Source organism: Meleagris gallopavo, chromosome 4 (assembly GCF_000146605.3).
Source record: "Meleagris gallopavo isolate NT-WF06-2002-E0010 breed Aviagen turkey brand Nicholas breeding stock chromosome 4, Turkey_5.1, whole genome shotgun sequence".
Classification (NCBI taxonomy): domain Eukaryota; kingdom Metazoa; phylum Chordata; class Aves; order Galliformes; family Phasianidae; genus Meleagris; species Meleagris gallopavo.
The window spans coordinates 17,813,389-17,825,843 of record NC_015014.2 but is presented as its reverse complement, the minus strand read 5'-3'; the positions used below and the strand labels follow the sequence as shown (position 1 = coordinate 17,825,843).

The following is a 12,455-nucleotide window of genomic DNA, read 5'->3' as shown; positions in this document are numbered from 1 at the left end:
ATACATGCACCTATAGAGTCACAGAACGGCTTGGGTTGGAGGGGACCTTTAAAGCCCACCCAGTTTCGACTCCCTGCTGTGGGCTGGTTGCCCCCCATCAGATCAGGCTGCTCAGGTCCCTGTCCAATCTGGTCTTGAGCACCTGCATGGACGGTGGCATCCACAGCTTCACTGGGCAGCCTTTGCCATTGCCTCACTGCCCTCTGAGTAAAGAATTTCTTCCTAACATCTAACCTAAATCTCTCCTTCTGCTTTAAAGCCACCCCCCCTTGTGCTGTCACTATCAGACCGTGTAAAAAGTTGCTTTCCCTTCTGTTTAAGAGTTCCCTTTAAGGCCTGTTAGGCTGCACTGAGGTCTCCCCTGAGTCTTCTCTAGGTTGAACAAATCCAGCTCCCTCAACCTTTCCTCATGGCCATTCTCTGGACTTGCTCCAACAGCTCCACATCCCTCCTGCACTGGGGCCTCAGGACTGGGTGTAGTCCTCCAGATGAGGTGTCACAAAGACAGAGTAGAGGGAGACAATCACCTCCCTCATCATGCTGCCACCCAGTGCTGCTTTCTTTTCCCAGTCTGTATACACAGCGAGTGCAACATGTCTCACTTGCCTTTTTTGAACCTTATTGGGTTCTCATGGACTCACTTTTCAAGCCTGTCCAGGTGCCTCTGGATAGCATCCCTTCCTTCTACTGTACCAAGTACTTGAGGCTCTGAGGTCTCTGTCTTGGGAGCATTGCTCAGTTCTCTGGCAACATGAAGCCACGGGGAAGGAATACCCTGCTTCCACCAAGCACCTAATCTGTATGTGATAAAAAAGCATTGTGTGAGGGGCTGCTGACAAGTATCTGGGGTGACAGAGATTACCCTGTGCTGCTGACTTAATGGGTTACATTCTGCAGACTGAAAGGAGGTGATCAGTTCTCTAAGAAAGGAGGAGTACAAAATAACCAAAGGTGAAAAGGTATTTCAGAAGCTCCTCTGGGATCCAGTTGTGATCTCATAAAATTTCTGTGCTAGGAGGTCTGCAATCACACAGAGAAGGAATGTGGAATAGGAAGGGAGAAGCAGGATAAAAAGCAATTTCTAACACCACACAGGAAATTAGTGTCTTAACCACGAACTTAATACTAAGTCCTAGTCCCTGTCCAATACTTTGTCACCTATTTTGTCATGGCCTACACAATTTGACGCTTTAAAGTATTGCGTTCAAAGTACTGCAAAAAAGTCAACAACAGCTGTTGCTTTTGTTGCAAAAATACCAGCAGTTCAGTAAACCAGAAATGATGGCTGTGTGGCATCTGGGAAAAAAAAAAAAAGCCTTTCAAAAGGATGGCTTAACAAAGTGCCTGCCTATCTGCAAAGCAGCTCATGTCAGGCAAGTGCCAAGTGAGGAGAGAAGGTAGAGCCATGGTTTAAGAGTTGTGCCCATCTACATGGCCCCTCGAAAATATCAGCCCCTTATATGGCAGGAAATTGTGTGCAAGTTGAAGCTGTCAGAGATGATTTAATTCTTGCTGAGTGCTCTTTGATTCCTCTCAGAGTCCCAGAGTGAAGCTGAGGTCAGGGACTCTTGGCTACTTGCCTTGCCACAGCTCTCAGAAGCTGCTGCGCCAACAGCTCATACCCCTATAAAGCAGGTCAATAAATCTCACCACAGGGCTGGCACCTGTGCACCGGGGCTCCCCATCTCCCACACTGGGGACTGAAACAAGGTACATATACTACACGGAAAGTGAAAATATGCCTTTTGTCCAGTAATCAGTGTTTCTTTCTTTTTTTTTTTTTGTGTGTGTATGTGTGTGTGTGTGTGAGTGTATGTGCAGTTTTACATAGAAGAGGCTGAATTACCTTACAGTGATCCAGGAGAACCAAACCCATTAATAACATTTCAAAGAGCTGCAGCAGTTGGCATGTTAATGGCAAAATCTCCACTGCTTTTATGCACCTCTCATTTAGAGCTTAAGTTATCAGTGATAACTCTATCCTTGCTTATTTTTGGTAGAGTAGCTTTCACCCTCTTTATATGCAAGCATTACATTTATCTTCAGTCTATCCCCAATCACTGTGCAGAGAAATTGTGCTACAGTCTAATCTTAGACCCATCATTTAGTACTGGGAGGAATGAGCCTGTCATCTTCAGGGAAACCCTACTGCATCGTAGTTATTGTCAGCTATTGGCTCTGTGAAGATTATCAAAATATTAAAATTGTGTATCATTAGCTTTGGTAAATAATAACAATAATTAAAAGAAATAGGAGAGGTGCTCTGAAAGCAATGCCTCCTATTTTATAATGTTGGCCCACAACGTCAGAGGTGGATGCTGGAGGTCGAACCTTCCCACCAATATTCCATTACATGCTGTTGCTGTGTGACAGATGGCAGCAGAAGGGCAGTCTGACAGAATAGTGTCTGACAAAGAAGTGTGTGTGGAGCAAAGGGATGGCATTGAATTCCTCCATTGCTTTTGAATTGAAATAAATTAAGAAGTATACTAATGTGTACTCTTACTGCTAACTGATTCTAGATTTTAAGGTTAAGAGGAGTTATTATATCTGTTTGTCTAATCTCTCATTTAGCAATTTATACAGTTTCCTTATAGTAATTTGTCCAAATGAGTGCATCTTACGCTTGGTATTGAGGATCTATGTGTTGCATGGTCTTTACCTGTCTGTTTTTATTAAGGCCCTTAATAAAATTAAGGCCTATGATTTGTCACTCTGCCCGTTCTGATCATTTTGTATCACAGTTTCTTCAAATTTGCTCTTCATTCTATACTGTCTCCACTAGGGTTGTGGTTCCTTTCAAACTTTTCATTTAGACTCAGCTACAAGTGTACTTCTTTGATCACAATATAATCTTAAGTCTAATGACTTTTTTGTTTTGGCATCCCAAAGAGGCTGTGGGTGCCCCATCCATGCAGGTGCTCAAGACCAGGCTGGATGGTGCCCTGGGCAGTCTGAGCTGGTGAGTGGCAGCCAGCTCACAGCAGGGTGTTAGGGTAGGTGGCTTTAAAGGTCCCTTCCAACCCAAGCCATTCTGTGGCTCTATAGGTGCATGTGTTGTAAAGCAAAGTGTATTGCTAAGGTCATGCATACTCTATTCAGCTCCTTATTCTGGAGATTTTGCCATTCATTTTGCTGGGGAAGGAGTTGCTGTGAACAAGCACTCATTTGTGTCAGAAACAAGCAGCAAGATCCCTTTGTTAAAGGAGATATGGACCAGTATGTTCACATGATATGCATCATGGCCTCGCCACCATCATTTCGTATCTGTGCAGGCCATATACCTGGTTTATGAAATAAATTAGACTACTGTTTCCTGTTACAAGTATTTTGTTACTGCAAATGCACGGTCTTGTTATCACTACACTCAAACCTGCTCAAGAGTTCAGTCCTCACTAATTCGCTGTTTCATCTTCATATATTCTTTCTGTATGTCTATAAGAAGCACAGAAATTGCTCGTATGTGGTCTTGATCCTCCAGGACTTAAGCACACTTACAATCTGACTATTGCACCAGTAATACCTATACTCATATGTGTGAAAATGAGCGGATGTGACAATACTGCCAGGAGAGGAGATTCAGTTTGAAGATGGCCTTCCCTGGGGAGGATCCCCTCACTCTCATTTTTAATTCCTGCAAAAACTTACCAATTAGTTTTTCAGTTATTTCACAGAACTCCTTATCATGAGGAGCTAGATGTGGCAAGCACTAAATTTTCTGCAACAGCAGAATCAAAGATAAGAGACCTGTTCTGTCTCCACTGTCACCTCCTGGGGAAGGCGGGGGGTGGGGGGGGTATAGCTGTGTTGTCCGTTTTTTTCCACTTAATTAAAATTCCTGATTGTCATGATTTTTATAACAGCGATTGTAATTTCCCTGAGGTTTTACCATGTAGAAATGTACTCAGAACTTACTCTACATCTGTCTGCAGAAATCTGTGGTGCCTTTCTAACACTGTAATCCTTGGCATTTGCAGACAACCCCTACGTTTTGCTGATTAACACCTAGTGTTTTGTTATTTCAAGTGCTTCAGGCCTCCAAGAGCAACAGTCAATATTTTTAGAATAAATGATTTCTGATATCATTTTACAGCTAAATATTAAGAGCACACATGCACACAAACACTATATATACACACACATGCACATATCTATACATATGCACATCTGTAGTCACTTTAAAACATTTGTCTCAGTAGATAACAATGGAATTCAGTGCATTCATTTCTGATTTCTCCGGGGCTCTGGAATTTTGGGATCTGACTTAACGTGCTAGGGAAAAAGTACAATGTGTTGTTTCAAACGCTGGTTTAAATTAAAAGGGAGAAAAAAAGCCAGACATACGGCACATCACAATAGCTGGTTAAATATAGACTTGGATTATGGAGCCATTGTTTTCACTCCTGCTAAATATGACAGTACTCTTAAAATGGAACACCACTTGACCTTTCATGTCTCATCAGTCCGTGATTGTATTTAACTGATGCGGGGAAGGAAGGCTTCCCCCTGGAACTGTCCCCTATTGACATGACAGTAGCTGTTGCTGGGTCATACAATGCTCAGGAGAAGGAAGACCAGCGCCTCGGAACTCAAGAAGGATCTTTCAGCTCATGGAGGACCTCTGTCCATGTCACAAAACACGCGCACTTTTTTCAACTTCTCTCAGCTGGTGCTTTCTGCTGGCCATTTCAAACCACCACCAGTGCTCAAACATTCAAAAATCACTTACTTTGAAGTGGAGATCCTTGATGTGCAAAGCAAGAAGCAGATCTGCATTGTGGACAAGGTGAGTGTATTATTCCAGTATGTTGGGGATCTGCGTAGTACACACGGTGCCACTTCCACGTTTCTCTTTAGACTCTGCTGTGATCTTCTATAATACAATAACTTTTATTCGTCTCTCGGAGAGATACTCACAGCTTCTGCTCATTCACAATCCTCATCTGCTTTCTTCCAAGATCCTTACAAATGAACCAACACATTTCTTTTAGACCTCTTTACTGCACTTTGGACTCAGAATAGGTCCTTTGCTTGTCTTTTGATGTTTAGGTTATGATGATGATTTCAGAGCATGATACGTCTGCTTTAGAATAGATATTCAGTTTTAATACATTTTCAAAGCTAAGCGTCTCTGCAGTGCCCTGGATTCTTGTTGGTATCTAAACATACTCAGCTGTGCACAATACAGTGAACTGGACAGGAGCCTGGCATTTTTAAATTTTTTTGTTTGCAAACAAAAGGACTTATCTAAGAGAGGTAGAGATGTGTTTTATTAATGATGTGAATCAAAAGATATAAACAACAGTAGAATGAGAGAACTGGGTGAGAAGGAACTTTACAATGCAGTAAGCAGCGACTGAGAACATCTCATATTTACACCACGATTTTCATAATTCATTGTGCCTCAACATATGAGCTGACCTCTTGTGCTGTGAAATTGGGAATTCTAAGCTATTCAGATTGTAGGAACCTTCGGTAACACAGTAGAGTTTTGAGACTTACTGTTTTGCTAAAAGAAAAAATAAATCCCATATCCTCACTGGCAACAGCTGGAACTGGTGGATAAGTTTGCTTCTAATGTTCAATTGAAGGGCTTTGAAGCATGCAGGGTAGAATGCTACCACATTTCTAGTGTTCCTGATCATTTAAGGGATGTTTTTGCAATGTGTGCCTCCTTAAATCTCTCCTTTGCTCATTCTTAAAAGGCCAAATGTTTTTTGAGACTTTCTGAATATCGCCGAAGGGGAAACATGTACAAAATGATCAAACAGATGTGATGACTATTGATAGAATTTCTAATGGTAGGTTTGTATTATTTAATTTACTGAGTAATATTGTGCAGTTATTAAAAAGAGCTATCTGCACACTGTACTGAATAAGGCTTCAATCCAACAAAAGACTGAGCATATGTCTTATCTTAAGCTTTCCTACAGGCTTATTAAAATAAATATATTAACAGAAACAAGAGTGACATTTCTGGAATCCTTCCATGATGCACAGAAGAACTGCAGTCTTCTGGGACAATACACAGACTTACATTTTAATTTTTACTTGGAATTTCTTCAGATCACAAACTCAGTTTCTATAGCAGTGGCAAAAGAGTTACGAATGGTGATTGCGAACTGCTCTCTATGTAGAGGTAAAATGCATGCCAAAGAGCAACAGCAACCATTAGCTGAAAGCAGATGCTCAGAAAGTTATGTTCAATTTACACGGCTGTGGCCATCCTTCTGGGCATGGACCTTATTTATTTACTTAGGCGCAGCACCAGGGAGTTGGTACAAATACACTGCGAGGCAAAGATTTCCAAGACTGCCTAAAGAATTTGCATTTCAAACACTGATTCACCTGTGTATCTAAGTCCATTAATTCACTATAATAAATGTTTTCTGAGGCAACCTTGAAAGCACAGAAGTTGAGTTCCTTATTTCAGTGAATACTTGTTAGTATTGGTGAACCTCATTTCAGCTGGTTATCAGAGCAATCAAGAGATCATTTTACTGTATGATGCATAGTCTGCTTAATTAAATATAACATTGATACAGACTTAACATGATGCTTACACCTAGATTCTGTTTGTAAGATAATTACTATTAGCTTCATGTCTCGAGGTTGCATGTAATTAATTCTTCTCAGGATTTATAATATGAAAGAACAGGAACCATATATTTAGAAATGTATGCATTTACATTCTTATTGCATTTTGTTAGTAGTTTCAAGCATTATGATTTAGCAAGTATTATTTGTAGTATTCTCAGATTCATGATGCTTCCGTGGCTTAATGGCTTTAAGTTGCACCAGGGGAGATTCAGGTTGGATACTCGGAAACATTTCCTCTCAGAAAGAGTAGCAGTGCTTTGGCACAGGCTGCCCAGGGAGGTGGTGGTGTCACTGTCCCTGGAGATGTTCAAGAACTGTAGAGGTGTGACTGAGGGATACGGTTAGTGGGCATGATAGGGATGAGTTAGGGGTTGGACTGAATGATCTTAGAGGTCTTTCCCAACCTTAATGATTCAATAAATCTGAAGGGAACCACTTATAACAGCAGAGAGAAAACCCCTTTCTTTCTCCACCTAATAGAAACTCATGCAGAGAGATTAGATAATTAAAGAACTGGTTGAATACCAGGCAATGCTTCTACAGAGTTAGCTTCTATGACTTGCTTGCATATGTATGTGAGTCCTGTTCAGATTAGTAGAAATTCTGTAAATTCTGCATAGTGATGATATATCTACCTAGTTTTGGTATTTAGTAAGAAAAGACTTCTTATGCTCAAAGCAGCATCAGGGATTTAGAAAAGGTGTGCTTAGCTCTGTGACCTCAAGCAATCAGCTGACATCAATAGGCTCTGGATCAGGTATAAGTAACTGTGAATTATATCCCCAGCTGGAAAATTAAAAATAACACTATCTCTTGGCTTTCTTACCCATCTTACACTTTGGGGGAGGGATTAGTCACTCAATATTAGTGAGCTAAGTGGTTAGTCTAAGGTCTTGATCGTCTGTACGATAGGCTTAAAGGCAGAGAATAAATACATATTTGCCTGGTGTTTAAGTCTGTAAGATATGTTCACTTCATACTGCAGGCTTTTCCAGAGTCAGGAAAGCCAGAAAAAAATACTGAAAGAAAGCAGCAGAAGAGGGAAACCTCAGGTGTTGGATCGCAGTGATCTCGTCTAGGAGCTGGGGCTTTAAGAACAAGACTTCACTTTGCAAAACTTGAAGTAAAGTCCCAAGTAAGCAGCACTGGCAGTTCTTTCTGCACATGTGTACTTGTTATGAAAGTATCATTACTTTAATAGTGTCAACCTGCTGTGGGGAGTTCCTCTGCTACGGATATGACATTATGCAATTAGTTTAGTGCAGGTGAGCTTTTCTGGCAACTAGACGATTTAAAAGATGAACAAAAACAATGCAAGATATTTTTTCCCAGGTTTGCTCTTGGTATAAAAATGAATTCTGAGGTGGGCAAAGGTAAGTGGACTTACATGATCTCAGCAGTGGCATAACAGGCAGTGAGGTTTTGAGGGCAACAACCTGGGCACGTGGGTCGGTTTGAGTGACTGAGCCCCAGCTCTTCCTTTCCTCCCTGCTGCTCGGCTGGAGGCTTTCTATTGTTGGAACTCCCAACTGCCTGTAAAGAACAGAGGGCGTGTAATTAGCACTGATTTAATATTTTTGTTTTAAATATTTTCATTGAAAAACAGTCTCAAAATGTGTAAGGATTTTGGGTAGTTTGTTTACTTCCAAAAAAACAACAGACGGTGCAAAATTCATGGAGTCCTAAGGTTGAAAGAAAATAGGTTTTGTATTTTTAAATAAATAATCTACGTTTTCCATCTCCAGCCACAATTTATGGATGAGAAATAGCTGCTCAAAAACTACTTTACTTCTACATTATTGCAAAAGCCTGAAGTAGGTTAGTTTTAAGGTTATCGATGTGCAGTGATTTGATTTATAAATGCTGTTAAGGCAACTCATAACTGTTTCTGTTACAGCATTCATTGTATATTATCTTATTCTTCAAATTAACTTGTAGTAAAATGTATTTTCCTACAAATGTAGTGCAATGTAATTAATTTTGCACGAGTTGCTTTGAAGGCATAAAGTGTTGCACAGCGTTGTTTTACAGAATAAATCACCTCTGGGGAAACCAGCAGAGAAAGCTTTTTTCCCCATCAGAAATCATGGAGCTCAGTAGTTTTGTGCTTCATGATTTTGCTAGCTAAGCTGTAAGCAGAGGCGCAAACTCAGGTTTTGTCTGCTGCACAGTGACACTTCTTTCAAAAAAAACCAAACAGCTTAATGCCTACAAAAGAGTACTTAAAAAGCTAAGTTAGTAGCTAGTAATTAAATGGTTGTGGTTAACAGTATGTACCCTAGGAACACGTAACACAAAGATAAAATAGGACTCCTTTTGATTTACTTGAAAGCCTTGTTTCTGTCTGAAGGAGTTTGCAATCATTTTTCTTTCTAAAGCACCTAAAAGAGTAGTGCCTTAGTATCTGCACACTGTGGTTTAACAATAAACGGAGTTGCTTCTGATTTACACTGGCATGACAACAAAAGCAGATGCATGCAGGTGCAGTATCATAAATCTTTTTCTTGCCTGTGGGTTGTAGCTCTGCCACAGAAAGTGGGCAGCCAAAAAGAGCCGTCATCACCAGCTCTCTTTTCCATGGTTTTATCTAACAAATAAAAATAACTTCTCACATCACAACTTGGAGGCTATTCTGTAAATACCACTTTCATTTTAGGTGAGCAAATGCAATTACTGAAGTAGGTAATGAACTCAGCAAAGAAACCCCATGCAGTGCCTTTTATATCAGCCTTTCCTTTCTTACTTCTGTAGTACGGAAGTCAGCATAATATTGAAGTCATTTTCCTGAAAAGAGATATTTAATTTTTATTTATTTATTTATTTTAATTTTGCAGTTTTAATGTTTAACTTTACTGGACTCTATTCTTCCTTGTGGGGAATGAGCAGAACCTGTGCATGTCCACAGCTGCTTCATTTTATGTATAGGATTTTTGAGATCATCATCTTCCTCATTCAAGCAGTCTCTCTTTAAGGACATCTGTCTCTTTGGTGCCAACGATACCCAAAGGAATTCAATAACCAGCTAGTCAAAGGAGGAGGTTTCCTTGAGAAGACCACTTGTTGATAGTGAGTCCCACAGCAATACAGGTGAAGGTACACAGATGGAACTAGCTGAACTCACTGCTCTGCAAATTCCATTTTACTTCCTTTTGAAAGGAGGATTTTGCAGTGTCATTGTCTTTTACTGCATGTTTTCCCCACATGCAGCTCAACAGGGAGCTGATCCCTGCTGGGAGACACTGCAAGACAATACATTACATTTACAACTGTTATAATGTCTATGCATTTTCTTGCCCATAAGAAGTGAATCTTATGCCTATTCCTAGTGCTGGAGGTGATATGAGAAGTATTTTCCTCCTCGGTTATTAGTTACACTTCTCAAAGTGGGTAAACATATTCAAATTCTATTGAAGCAATCCACTTCAATTCAATTCTTCCTGCTGTACTAGAAATTCACATTATTTTAATGTCAGTATAGCTACAGCTAGCAAGAAACTGGACATTAATCTCTGCTCTTTGCAGTTACCGTTCTTATTTCAGTACAGGTTTTTGGATGAAAAACCTGGAGAAACGGCTTTTGGTTTATCTAGAAGAGAGACTGAGGAAAGGAGAAGCTGGTAACTTAAGGGCATTTAGCATTTGTAAAGGGATAGTTCAAAGAAGGAAAGGAGCCACTACCAAAGTCTGATGCTTCAGCTGATACTAATTTTCAAAGCTTAGAAATGCCTTTAAATGACTCTTTTTATGCAGCTCTTATCTTAGCTATAATGGTCTAAGCTTCAGCAGGGGGGAAGATAGAGTGAAATACAAAAGAAAAAAAAAAAAAGCTTAATTCAAAGCTCAGTGAAAACAAGAGATGTAATTCATGAGACACCAGTGGTGCTCCAGGTCTTCATTTACCTGCCCACAGCAGGGGTTGGAGCTTGATGATTTTTAAGGTCCTTTCCAACCCAACTCATACTATGATTCTATGATTTCTGCCAGTCGTAAAGGCCAGCTATGCTACAAGAGCAGTGAATAGTGCCAAAAGTATATCTGTAGAGACAGATCCTCAACCGCTGTGAAAATGTTCTAATTCCCCACAAAGTGATGACATTTTACCCCAGCTGCACATTTGCCTTATTGTATCAAAGGTAATTCACAGATAATTGCAAATTACGAATGTACTGGAGCAATATAAGACCATAGGGAGCTGTAGGTGTTTTATTAGTCTAATAGTTAATCAGCACAACCCATGATGGAAATTTAGGTTATAACAGCATTTCATATAGGCATTATTGTAGCATTAAAATACTCCTGCTCAGGATTTATTGGTCCATTGGAGAATGCTTCAGGTTCTTTCTGAAATCTTAGTCCTGTGATTCTTCACAAAATACCTGAGCCATGTAGCAGTGGATCTTTGTCCTGGTTTCAGTTTGGACATTTTTTCTCCATAGTGTGTGGTACAATGCTAAGTTTTGGCTTTAGGAGAAAAAACAATGTTAATAACACACTGATGTTTCCAGCTTTGTTGAGCAGTGCTGTACAGAGCCAAGGACATTTCCCTTTCTTAGCTTCTCCTACTGCCCTGCCAGCGAGAGGACGTGGGGGGCACCAAGAGCTGGGAGGGGACAGAACTAGGACAGCTGATGTAAGCTGGCCACAGGGATATTCTGTATGACATAATGTAAAAACTGTAAAACTGATTGGAATTGGCTGGAGGGGACTGCCTGGTGCTAGTTGTTGAGTGGTGAGCAATTATGTTATGCATCACTTGTTTTCTATATACATATATATCTGTATAATATTATCATTACTATTACTTATCTTTTCTGTCTCGGTAAATAATTTTCATCTCAACCTACAGTTATTTTTTTTCCTGATCCCACTTGGAGCAGGAGGAGTGAGCAAATAACTGTGTGGTGTTAGCTGCCTGCCAGGTTAAGCTGCCACAGAGCTATAAATACGTAACGGTATATATTGCTGCTTTAATTATAACATACCTATCTATGTTTAAACAATTCTGGATTTTCAGAAGTTCTTAAAATGCAAGCTCTCCTTTGAAACAGGAAAACAAGCTGTGGCAGAAAATCTGTGCCAGAGGAACAGCAAATATCTCCTCATAGCACTTGGCTTTGTGAAAAGCATTTAGATTTCTGATTGCCCAGATGATATCTAATTGTTTTCACACATCACCTCCGTTTCCTGTTCCTTTCTGTTTCCAGCTCCATCCTTAACCTCATGGGCCACAGGAGGCTGGCTGCCTCTCCATCTTTCTGTCTGATCTCACCAACATAATTTTGGACCTATTGGCCAAACATAAATACCTGTAAGAGAAGAAAAGCGTTCATAAGGTCACTTAGCTTCTGCTTGTCTAATGAAAGCTGCTGGCATGGTAGCTTAGTGCTCAGAGCAGGCAGGACAGGCAGAATCCAACCATCACCAACCATCTTGCCTACTGGCAACATTACAGGAGACAAGGAAGGGGTAGAGAGCAATTGGAATAGATTTGAAAATCCTTTATAATCAGTTAGTAGAAAGTAAGGCTTCATTAGCCCTGCTACACACAGAACCACTTGTCTTGATGATACGTTTTCCTGTGAATTTTCCTTTGAGCTGGTTAATATTGTTGTTATTTCTTTTTCCTAGTCCCCCAGATACATACTGATTGAGTTTCTTGGGTGTACTGATTTTAAATTTTATTATTATAAACGTTAGCAATACACATAGGTATTAAAAAAAAACAAAACACCAAGCACAAACATCTACTGCCATTTGGTAGAAAAGATGAGAGAGCCACATATTTAATATGGCAATCAAAATAAAATAAAACAAACTCCACTTTTTTTCCTTAGAAGAATTGGATGAAATTAGTT

At 40.1% G+C, this 12,455-nt stretch overlaps 1 long non-coding RNA gene across 1 annotated transcript; it reads right to left on the bottom strand.

The window, feature by feature from the left end:
• Positions 1 to 4,191: 4,191 nt before the first annotated feature.
• LOC104910599 lies at positions 4,192 to 12,035 on the bottom strand. The gene is made up of 3 exons (XR_793220.3): positions 11,776 to 12,035; positions 7,988 to 8,133; positions 4,192 to 4,961 (listed from the first exon to the last, which is right to left on the bottom strand). It is a non-coding gene; the product is annotated as an uncharacterized LOC104910599 (long non-coding RNA).
• Positions 12,036 to 12,455: the final 420 nt, after the last annotated feature.